Source organism: Rattus norvegicus, chromosome 7 (assembly GCF_036323735.1).
Source record: "Rattus norvegicus strain BN/NHsdMcwi chromosome 7, GRCr8, whole genome shotgun sequence".
NCBI lineage: Eukaryota > Metazoa > Chordata > Mammalia > Rodentia > Muridae > Rattus > Rattus norvegicus.
This window is the reverse complement of record NC_086025.1, coordinates 108,180,224-108,192,054: the sequence shown is the minus strand read 5'-3', so window position 1 is coordinate 108,192,054 and position 11,831 is coordinate 108,180,224. Positions and strand designations below refer to the sequence as shown.

The 11,831-nt window shown below is 52.2% G+C and overlaps 1 protein-coding gene across 1 annotated transcript in view; it reads left to right on the top strand.

Annotated features, from left to right (window-relative positions):
* Tsnare1 (t-SNARE domain containing 1) overlaps positions 1-11,831 on the top strand; it is a 181,249-nt gene that overhangs the window by 104,245 nt on the left and 65,173 nt on the right. The window contains 1 exon segment of the mRNA XM_063264465.1: positions 80-167. The gene's annotated coding sequence lies outside the window, so the exon portion shown is untranslated.

The following is an 11,831-nucleotide window of genomic DNA, read 5'->3' as shown; positions in this document are numbered from 1 at the left end:
CTTCCCCAACCTCCCTGCTGTTCTCCCCCACTCTGGGCTATCCCAGAGCTTCCTGCCAACCCCCGCCTCTCTGCTCCAGGCATAAAGTCCAACAGGACACCAACAAAACCATGGCTGCCAGCTCCAGTGCCATGAAGCAGGCGTCAGAGCTGCGGGGCTTCTGCCTGGTATGTTTCCTTAGGGGACTTGAGGCTTGGTGAAGGTGGTGGCCGGAGGGAGGAGGAGAGGGTGCCCTGGTACCTGTGGTGGGGTGCAGACCTGATAGGGGCAAGACGCTGGACTGATGTGTGCAGAGGGACACTCGGGACAGCTGAGCTCATCCTGGGCTCAGTCTGTGGTCAGCACACTTACTGAGAGGCCCTGCTCTTCTGGAGCCCGCAGTACAGTGGGCATGAGGGCAGCTCCGTTACACTGCTCTGAGCCCATGATGGTTCTACTGCTGTCCCTTCCAGCACCTCCACCCACGCATGTCCACTCATTCCATTTGTTAGCCATACCCTTCCTGAGTTCCCATAGACAGGAGAGTGCCCAGGACATGCAAGTAACTGCTGTAACCAAGTCTACAGTCTGTGGAGCAATAGACTGCTGCCTGCCATCCCCTGCCATCCCCTGCCATCCCCTGCCAGCCCCTGCTAGCCCCTGCCTGCCCCATGAAGCTTACCATGCTCAGCCTCCCTGTCTGGTTCCACTGTCCTCTGCTACTGCGTATCTGTGGCAGACTGCCTGCAAAACCTAGAATGCCAAGCATCTGCCTTTGATGGGAAATGTCTGCCACCCGTGTTCTGTCGAGCTGAGCCTGGTGTGGCCCACACTTGCAGGGACTGGCGGCAGCAGCAGCAGCAGCAGCAGCAGGGGGTGAACTAAGGAGACCTGCCTTTGTGGGAGTGGCTCAGTCTGGAATAAGGACAGAGCTTGCAAATGTGGGTATGCGCCTGAGGGGATGTCCAGACAGAATGGGTCATGGGGACAGAACATGGACTGGTGGCTGCAGGGACTGGTGCAAGCAGGGTCTAGCTGCATTGTGAGGGCACTGGGACTATGCTAGCTTTCCATGTGGATCTATTTAGTACTGAGCCACAGTTGGTGAAGACATCCCAGTTCCGAGTATTGACTTAAACTAACAGAAGGAACTGTAGAGGTGGAACCATTGGTCTAGTGACTAGAACATTCCAGAGATCCGGCTGTGAAAGCTCTTTGTCCTTGGATTGGGTGGCCAGCAGCTGCTGTGCACAGCATTTTAGAATAACAACTGCAGTGGTTCGTATGGCAAGGTGGTGCTTCACTCTGAATCTTTGGTGAGATGTTCATTCTTCATAAGTGACACCAAGTGGTACACCTGTGTCCCATGTCACTGTCGCATTGTTCTAATCCCTGTGTACATGTGTGTTTTCCTCTGTGTACACATTCATTCTTCACATTCTGTCATGAAGAGTCTCTTACGTGACACAGGGGCTTGGCCCCAAATGACCAGGCCCTATGTTGCAGGAAGTGTTTTACTAGCGCTAGAATGGCATAGTTCAAACCAGTCATCTTCTGGAAAGGCTAGTGATGTATTCTGTCCAGTTGAGTGGACTGACGGAGACATGGGTCCATATATCTTTGATATAATACTTCGATAGGATGTGTGGTCCAAGCGAAGGCCATGGAGCCCCCCCAGATCTCAGGTAAATTGATCCCTAGGTCCTGTGCTGGTTTTGTGACCCTCTCCTCTGGCAGTGTAACTGTTGTTCTGACTCCCTCTTCAGAGGTGAGGGTCCCTCCAAGTACATAGCAGCTCTAACTGGCCATGGACTCAGGTCTTCCTGCATCCAGTCCTTAACCTAAACAGGAGCCATTGAGTTGTGGAGTGGGGCCTGAGCCTTTTGTCCTCAGTGATCCCCGTATGTCCACAGTCACACGTGACTGCAGGATGAGGAGGAGTGAGGCCAGGCCACAGCAGGTAGGTGAGAAATGGGGCTGCCAGCACTGACTAACGCAGCCAAGACTGGGGCAGGGACTGAGAGCCAGGCTCCTCCTCCTTTGGTTCAGCAGTAACCTCAAGTCTCGCATACAAAGTTTTAGGGCGCAGGAGGGAGTGGCTCCTGCATCCTGTCTTTGGGGAAGGCAGAGGTGGCAGAAACCACTGCCATCACGAGTGATAACTCCTGGCAGACTGGCCACTGTTGAGCTTGCCGTTGCCTGAGGGTGGGGTCCTTGTTCTCAGACTCAGGAGTCTAAGAGTCACCATGACTTTGTACTCAGGCCCGTTTCCTTTCTGAGCAAGGTTTTGGTGAGTGGTGTGGCCTCAGATGTTAGAGCAGCCGCCCAGAAGCACGGTCATGGACGTGAGCCCAGTAGGGCTCTCTGGAAGAGTAATGTGTAGGCCGATCCCACCAAGCGATAGGCTACCGACTAGAGTGGCCAGGGCTTTGCTCTCTGCCTCCTTGTCTTAGGTTTTCACACGGGCCAGTAACTATAACTTCCCCTGACACTAACACCAAAACAAGTCTCACAAAACTGCTAGGCGAAGGGTGGGCTGTACACCAAGGGACTGTGGTACACACCCCGACGAGCGGCCTGCTTATATAGAATTGTCATCGTGAGTGCTGGGTAGGCATAGTGGTCGGTATGCTAGGGTGTGGAGGAATCTGGTCAGCCAGAACCACTCAGAAGGGTGTTAGGCTGCGTGGGTGTGACTTCAGACTCACTTGATCAAGATTTCCGAGAACCGGCTGGTTTCCGTGGCGCAGATTCTGCCTGGCCAAAGGCGAGAGGGCGGCCTCACCAGCTGGTGCTGCACACAGCGAGCCTGAGCCGACAGCACTAAGGCACAGAGCTTTTCTCCTGGAACACACTAGCATTGCAGCTGGATTCCCCTGGGCATTGGAAGGATGGCAGAAAACATTTCAACAGAGGCAATGCAAGAAATCGAGTGAGGAGCTGTTGGCAAATTGAGGCGTGACTTAGCCTCATCGCCTGTGTGAGCAGCCGCTCGGGACTTGGCCACAGCCTTCTGACCTGTGAAATGGGCCCATTATTCTTCTCAGTTGGATTTCCAAGGGTTTAAGTCCTCGTGGCTTGGCAGAGATGCTCCTGACGCCCACGAGCTATGCCAAGCATACTAGAGAGAGCTCCTGTGGTGGAGAGTGTCCAAAGGGATGCTGAAGGAAGATATAAATGATGCGGGGCCGAGGGCTTCGGGTGGAGGGCGTGAGGACATGGAGAAGGGGGTATAACCCTGTAGGGGATGAAGTGGGCACAGGGATCTCTGGGGATCAAGAGCCTGGGTCTGGGGCCAGACCAGACAAATGCGCTGTGAGAGCATCCTCTGTTTGCAGCAGGAGCACCGTCAGCTGCACCAGCCGAAAACTGGACTCTCACATGCCCTTCAGCTAGGGAGTGTGCAGAGGCTGAGAGGGCTGCTGTCCAGCTAGTTACTACTCCTTCCTAGAACTCCCCTCACTAGCTGTCTTTCCCCGGATTTGTTTGACATAGCCTCCCCACCAGAGCAGAAGAGCAGGCATTCCTTGGGAGCACTGTAACAGGTGTCAGGGGCTCATTACGTCTCTTCAGAGTGTGTTCTTGGAAGGGTTTGTGCTCAGAAGTGCTTCCCAGAGGTGGCCTCTCAGTGCCTCTTAGAAATCTAGAAGGGCAGAGATTATCAGTGCTGAACAGCAGGGAAACAGACCCAGGGAGATGATGTGGATTAGTGGGGGATACCCAGTAGGTACCGACAGAGGCAACCTGTTCTCAGGAGCCGACAGCCTAAGTGTACACTGGTGGCTGCTTGGTGCCAGGTCATCTTTTTCTCCTTTTATATTCCTCCATATTTCCCATTCTGTACTTTTCTCCAACAGAGGGTTGCAGAAAAGTCCAAAGCACTGCTTCCCAGCATGCAGCAGGGCAGCAAGCCAGTAAGCACCAAGTTTTGATTGTATCTGGAACCCTGGGGAATGTCCAGAACCTGCTGTTGTTTATGCTGTGGGAAAGGGCAGGAAGGGCTGAGGTAGGAGCTGCATGGTGGTTAGGCCTACCATGCTGATAACTTTCAAAGCTCTGCTGGACCATGGTGCACAGTGAAGCATCCAAGTGATAGCCATTGTTGGGTCTGTGTGCTGTGCAAGACTGATTGGCGTTCAGGTAGTCTTAACCTGCTCTCCAAAGTCTCGATACCTTTATATGGAGAAGCAGTAACATTTAGCTCAGTTTTGGAGACTGAAGGTCCAGAGTGGAATGGCCTCTGATAAGGTTCTCTTTGCAAAAGGCATTATGATAGAGGACACAGAAGGCAAGGTTAGTTTGCACTCAGAGGCAGTCAGTGTAATGTGAAGAAACCTGCCAGGTCCTCACCACAGATAGAGGAGAAAACTCAGGATAAAGTTCAGCCCCATGAAGGGAATGACCTTGACCTACAAAGGTGTCCTTGGAAGCGTTCATCAGACACCACAGATGCCAGGGAAACAGTCTCCTGAGGCTGAGGGCAGAGCACGGGGTCTTGTCTCCTCCTTTGCCGCCTCATGGGTCTTTGCAATAGGTATGGGAAGGAGATCAGGAATAGCATGGTCGTGTTGCTGAGACTGAGTGGCACCTCAGGGACATTAGAGCTGACAATATGCCTCCAAACAAGGTCACTTTCCCCGGTCAGCAAAGAGGACAGTGAGCTTAGAAATGGTATGTAGGAACTGGTGTTACTCTAAGTTGGTGTGGCAGCATGTGCCTGTGGTCCTAGTGCCCAGGGATGGCCATGGAGGGTAGCATAGAGACACCTTGAAAAGAAGAAAGAACTGACTGTATTAGCTTGGCATCAAATGAAGGAAGAGTTCAGCATGGCTGCTTCCAGCCTGTAGGAGGAACCCCACCTACCAGGAAAGGAGAGAAGATATAAGGAGTGAGCGTGTGTGTGTGTGTGTGTGTGTGTGTGTGTGTGTGTGTGTGTGTGTGTGTGTGTACTTGTGTCTGTATCTATGAGTATCTGTGTAAATAGAAGACAGAGTATCGAAGATAATTTTGCAGAACTGAAGAACTTGTTCATACCACAGACACCAAACAAACTGGTGGTGTGGTGTCTCTGAGTTGCACAGGTTGGTTTTGGACAGTCCAAATGCAGCCCATGTGTGGCTGGCTCATGAGTGGGTGGTGGAGGTGGCCTGAGAAGGTGGCTGCCCTGCAAGAAAGAACTTGATGTTTACTCAGTGTTTGATGCTAGCTTAGTTGAATCTGAACCTGGGACAAAGATCTTTTATGCATATAAACAATCCATTCAAAACCCTAGCTGTCCTGGGAGAGCCAAAAGAGACACCCCTAGGAGCAGGAGGTACTTCCCAACTCCACAGTGGCAGGGCACTGACCACAGAAATGAAGATTGATGACTTTATCCAAACTAATACAGCAGTGAGAGAGCAGAAGCTGCCCAGAGTTAGAGAGCTTTTGCATAGTGTGGTGCTGAAAAGTTCCCTGCCAGTGTTCATGAGGGTCTCTTGCAAATCAGTGTGGAGATGTTATCAAAGATTATTTCCAAATAAATAATGAATAGTGAACATGTACTCAACCAAAGTGGCTACTGGGAAAAATAAAGGTAGCTGGGTGTCGCTGCACATACCTATAACCCTAGCACTCAGGAGGCTGAGGCAGGAGGATAGCCATGAATTCAAGACCACTCTATGTTACATAGTTTTAGGCTAGCCTGGACTACAGTTTGATGCTCTGTCTCAATTTTTTTTTAAAGGAGAGGACTGTCGTAGTGCTGGTCACTGCACACTCCCTCATACCCCAGACAACTACTTGAACAAGAACTTGAATAAAAATGTCAGAACCTGTCTCTGGTAGATGTGGAGAGAGGCAGTGGGAACAGGGGGTGAATTTGTAGTCGTGGAGGCCTAGGAGTGTCATCAAGGTTGAGCAGGGCTGACTGTGGCCCTGAGAAAAAGTGTGTGCTGTTCACTTGAAGGTGTGGTGTGATTAGGCGTTGCCACTGTGAGGCAGAGCCGTCATTCATGCTGGCTTCAGGCAATAGGGAGATTCACAGCAGTCTTGAGGATGAAGCATGGCTGCTGGGGCCCCCATGCAGTCTCAGACAATCAGTGGCCCCTGGTTGGTCTGGACAGTCTGGCCCCAGGCAGCACTGATAGTTTGGTATTGGGGACAAGCCTCAGGGTTCATGCTGTCTGCCTTTGTACCACCACTGACCGACATAGCCAAATGGTTGTTTTATTTTCTTTTTCCTTTTTCCTTCCTTCCTTCCTTCCTTCCTTCCTTCCTTCCTTCCTTCCTTCCTTCCTCCCTCCCTCCCTCCCTCCCTCCCTCCCTCCCTCCTTCCTTCCTTCCTTCCTGTTTGTATGTGTGCCTAGACCATAAGGACCATGCATCTTCCTTTCCACAGGTTAGCTAGAAGTCAGTTGTTATGCTATCATATTTAGAGCACAGGGTAGACTTATCCTTTGTCCCTTGGCCCGTGCCATTTGGAGAAGTTGAGGAGGAGATGTTGGCTCCTTTCCCAAGTGAGGAAGCAGCAGCACCTGATCCCTCCTCTTAACTGGGATTGGAGTCCGTGAGAAAATGCCCAATTTCCCAGAGCCCGAGCCCCAGACACTGCCTAGGTCTGAACCTTCCGGCTCCTACTCCCTTGGCAGGAGGAGGGCAGGGTCAGCTAGTATCATTGTCTCCAAAGATGCCCGTCCCAACTTTGTGTCTTCTCATGGGAAACCAAGCCCTTCCTCCGGTGGTCCCACGGCAGGATTTGTTTATTCCTAAGTCTGTGTGTGTTCAAGCCATGGCTAGGGGTGAGAAGCTGCCTTTGTCAGCCTTTCTCTAGCTGGAAACCCATCACAGGCCCCCCTCTGCACCCCAGCACCTGGCAAGCAAATCCTTAATCTGGGCATCAGAGCTAAAGACCCAAATTAAGCCTTTGTAGGCAGCATAAAGAAGAGCTTTGTCTCCCTTTCAGGAGGCTGGGAGAGCTGCTCAACCGCTTCTTCAGGCCTGTTCTTTGCCGTGTGTGCTAGGGAAGGTGGACCTGTAGGGAGAGGAAGGAAGTCCTCACAGGGCCCTCCCTGGCACGATTGAACTGTCAGCCCCCTATCCCCTTCTCTGTGCCCTCAGAGGCAGCCCCTCAAAGGCTTGGGCTCCTTGTAGCATACATGGGTATTCTGCCTCCAGCCCCCTCCATGCCTTCAGCTTGCAGGGAGCTGCCCTTTGAGACTTAACCTCCAGGTTACATCACACTGAGTGTTCTCTGGAATTCTTTCCCTAGCAGGTCTGGCTTGATGTTAACTGCTCCATGGCATCTGGTCATGAGATCGGACCCAAATTTTTCCAGTTCTCTCTTCTGGGATGGGCCAGCTGTTACAACAGCTGCAGGTTACCCACAGGCTCTTGAGGAAGTGCCACAAGCCTGGCAAGACATGTCAGGCCAGGGATGCAGAAGCAGATGGAACAGGGCACAGCATGGCTGTTTTTCAGGGCCTGATATTTTAGTGAGATCCCATGGCTTACAGGGGATTGGTCATTCTAGTGTCCTCTCTTGGAATTGCTAGTGATGCTCCTCAGTCCACCATCTTCGCTGTGCACTGGCCCCTGGTTAGGCATCCTGTTTACAGCAGCTCCATGTCTCAGACGCTAAGGCTAAGACGTTCTCTGGCCACACAGTGGGAAGCCTCGTCTTAGGCATGCAGGCCCCCTGGTGAAGTTGTAAGACATAGAATCCCCAGCGTTCTGCAGGCCGGCAGGGCCACAGAATGAAGATGCTTGCTGAGCTCAAATCACAGACTGAGTCATTGCAGTACAGCACCGTTCCCAGTTGACAGATGGGTACACTGAGGCCCAGAGAATGTGGGTGCCGTGCTTGCATCTTACAAGTGCTGTGCTAGGCCAGGACCCTTGCCAGAGTTCTTTCCCTGAGCCTAGAAGCTCAGGAGACTGTAGAGCAGGAGGCGTTGGGGGTGGGGGGATAGACTGAAGCCTGGCACAGGGCCCGAGCCTCCCCCACCCTCAGGCCCTGCTCACTTCCTCCCACCCACAGGGAAGGGAGGTGATAATTACTGCCTTGGATGAGAGCACTTGTCAACAGATTTTTAGATCTTTTATTTTGCATTCATCTATCCACATATTTGTTTATTTAAAGGCCTCTGCTGACTTCCTTGTGTTCCCATGATGCGTGGGAAGGACGTTGGCTTGGGAAGGAGACCAGGGTGAGGGTGGCTTCACCGTTACTGTAAGTGGCATTGGCTGTGCCTACTTGGTGGGTCCTGAGGAAAAGCACCTGGCCTCTTGCCTTCCCCCTTCAAAAGGAGCGATTCTAGCTCCATTATCACCAACTCCCCCAGGCAGAGCCAAGGTACGCCAATGTCTGCCCCTGGATATAGTTGCAGGACCTAGCTGTCCTACTTCCATGTGCCTAACCAGGGTGGATTCTACCCCAAATAAGCTGGGCACAGCTGGAGTCCAGTAATACCCAGACTCTCCCATGCCATCTGTTCTAGCTTGGACCCATTCATTGCTCTATCTCTCTGTCCCTTAGACCCTGACGCTGGAGACAAGGTTCTGCCATCTCTCAAGCCAGGGCCCAGACAACCCAGCCATGTTTCAGTTATACTGCTGCTTGAGGGCTCTGGTGCCAAGGGAGAGGGACGAGCTGGCTGGGTCATGTGCTTTAAAGAGGCTCCAGAACTGCAGAGAGGACCTTGACCATGCCTTCTGTAGAGGACTAGAGAGGCTGAGTCCAGGGTCCTTGGAGACGATGGGGCAGATGGTGCTGGGGCTGAGCTGGTTCTCAGTGTGGGAGTGGAGTCCCTCATTCTGAAACTCCTCCCAGGTTGACCAGTGCTTGGGGACCAGATGGAAGCTTGGTGACTGTCTCTCTAGATCCACTGTCACAGAAGGCTCTGGAAATGGGCCCAGTTTGTCTGATCAGAGAGCAAATGGGGTTAATTAGAGAAATATCATTTATTATATTAAAACATTTGGTGAATTAAAGAAATCAAGGAAAAATTAAATTGAACACACCCCTCCCCAGGTTCCCCATCCTAGTCCATTCAGCAGGAGCAGGCTCCCTGGGGAGGTGTTTGGGCCTTGACTTCATAGTATCAGGCGGCCATTTCTCTTGGAGTCTGGCTTCACAGAGTCTGCCTGTAGCTGGGCTTGCGATGGGTCTGCAGCCTTCAGTGAGACAGTGGACTTTGGTTCCTTTCACAGGCATGTCCTTGGTAGCTCACAAAGAGGCCTATGACCCATAAAAGCTGGGCACAAAGAATATGTGCTCTTGGGGGTCAGGACTGTACCCCTAGACTTGCTATGGCCCAGCAACTGGCAGGTTTGTATACAAGCATGTAGTGTAAACCCGTTGTACTCTCCTCGTGTCTGGGAAAGGGATTTGAACACAATCGCAGGACAGGTGACCAGGGACCACTAACCCTTACTCCTGCCTACCTTACCTAACAACCTGTAGCCTCTTCTTCCTTAGCTCCTGAGCTAAGATCTTAGCTAATCACCCGTCAACTCCCAGGCTCACAACATCCCAGGGCAAGGCCCCAGGACAGAGCTGACCTGACTGGGACTAGGGAAGAAAACATCCACGGTATGGGATGGTAATTTGAAGGCCTGGCTGATGGTCAGAAGGAAGTGATGGTGTGCAGCAAGGCCAGGAGCCGTTGTCGCTTCTATGCTTGACTATGGAGGACTTGAGAGGCCATCTGACTGCACAGGGAGGCCATCCTACAGATGATGGTGAGACCTGCATGTGGTGACTCTCAACTCTCTACCATGGGAGCTACCAAGAACTCTGGAGCTCAAGGAGTCAGCCTGTTGTTAGCTCCTATCCTTTCCCTGGGGACTGGAGTTGCATCTGGCCTTGCAGTCCTGATTGGGTCTTGGGACATGGTAGAGAGTCTTGGGACCCTGTGTGACTTCTTGACATTTGTGATAGGACAAGGTGCTCTGTTCAACCTGGGCCACTAAGGGAGTAGGAGGAGCCTGACATAGTTCTCAGTGGGTAGACTTCAGGTCTCAGAACTGACCCTGCAATTAGAGGGTGCTGCCAGCAGGTGGCAGGTTAGCTGTCTGTGTGGCCTGTGGGGGTGAGACCATGCTGCATGTTCTAATTGCATAAGGTTTGCATATGTGGTACCTGCTGGCAGCCTGTCTCAGCAGAGTCCACAGAAAATCTGTGCAGCTGCTGAGTTTATGAGGTGCACAGTACAGGTGTGTGAGTTTAAGTGTGCCCCACTCCATGAGGAAGGGTAGAACACAGGAGCTGGGCTGACGGCGTCCTGACTCTGCTGGCTGTAGTTCTGATCTGAGACTTTCCTCCTTCTGGGCCCTCTCTGCTTCAGGAACCTTCTCAGGAGCAGCAAGGTTTACCAGTAATGATCCTTGAAGAACAGGGACCTAGACAACTCCCCTAAGCCTACTAAGGCCCCAGCCAAGGACCATCATGTCTCCACTTTCCTGGAAAGGCCAGGCTCAAGCCCCTCTATCTTGTGCCCTTACTTCGGGCTCACCTTTGCTGCACCTCTGTTCTGTCTCCTATTTCAACTTGGCAGAGAATGCTTATTTCTCAGAACCCAGCACTGTCTGAACACCTTAGAAGCTGTCCCTCTGGCCATCCACAGGTCCCAAGAGTTGATGCCAGATCTCATAGTATAGCAAGGATTTGGGATGAGGTTCTACAGCTAGAGGTCTGGACAGCCTACGTTTCCAGTCTCTCATTGGCGGGAACACTTCCTACCTCATGGGCAGCCTGGGGCTGTGCCATGCTCTCTGCTTCTGTATGACGCATAGCTTGTAGATCTGGCTGCAGACCAGGAAACCAGGCCTCGGTTTGCCTGATAGCCCACTCAGGCCTCTATAGTTCTGAGGCTTGGTGAGTTCCTTAAGTGGACTGTAGGTTGCTCCTCTTTTCCAGCATGGGTTCCTTATCTGAGGTGGCCCTACATAAGACATAGACTCTCATTGCAGTACTCCCCAGATGCCTAATGGAAGGAGACATCTGTCATGGGTGACACCTTCCCCACATCACACACTGCCCCTGGTCTTTGAAAATGGAAAAACAAAACAAAACAAAACAAAACAAAACAAAAAAAAACACAAGGCACAGATGCCTTGCTGTCTCCCGCTGGTTTGTAGCAAGTCCTGGTGACTTAGCTCTCTGGGATCGGAGAGAGAGGAGCGAGGGGATTCGTGCCTTTGAGATTGGGAGTGACCCTGCAGGTGTCCAGTGCAGAGAGAACTGCCTATTGGGTGATTATGAGACAGGTTGGGGGTGAATGTCACAGCAGCCGACAAGGCTGGTCCTCTTTATATCTGCTTTCCTTGCTGTGAGGTAAGTCTACACGACAGACGACGAAGGGCTCTGGTGTCCTAGTTTTACTTGGGTGGCTTCTGAAGACGTAAAACCATGCAGATCCCAAGGCTCCCTGGGGGCATGAGAGGCACTTGGAGTGGGTGGCCATATAAGCCCAGGTTCCCTAGGTGTTAGTGGGCTGGGTGCCCTGAGGGGCTGTGCGGATCTGAGTGCATGGGGTCTTGTGGGAACCGTGTCTGCACCTAACGTCCCTTCCATCCTTGGCTTCCAGAGTCATCTCATAAGACAAATAAATGGCTTCTGTGTCTGTGGTCCAGGTGGGGCCAGGATACAGCTCAAGCTGGCACAGAATGTGGTGTGTCATCCACACGACACGGGTATGGTAGACAAGCAGAATGCCTAGAGTTGCTGGGTCACAGGGGCTTGCACCAAGGTGCCTGGAGCGGCTGAAGCGAGGCAGCACGTGTGCAGCTTCGGATTCCGAGCCTGGAGCTCTTACTGGGAAGTGTGCAAAGCTGTCAAATTGCAGTGCACACCTAAGTTGCTGGCTACACCG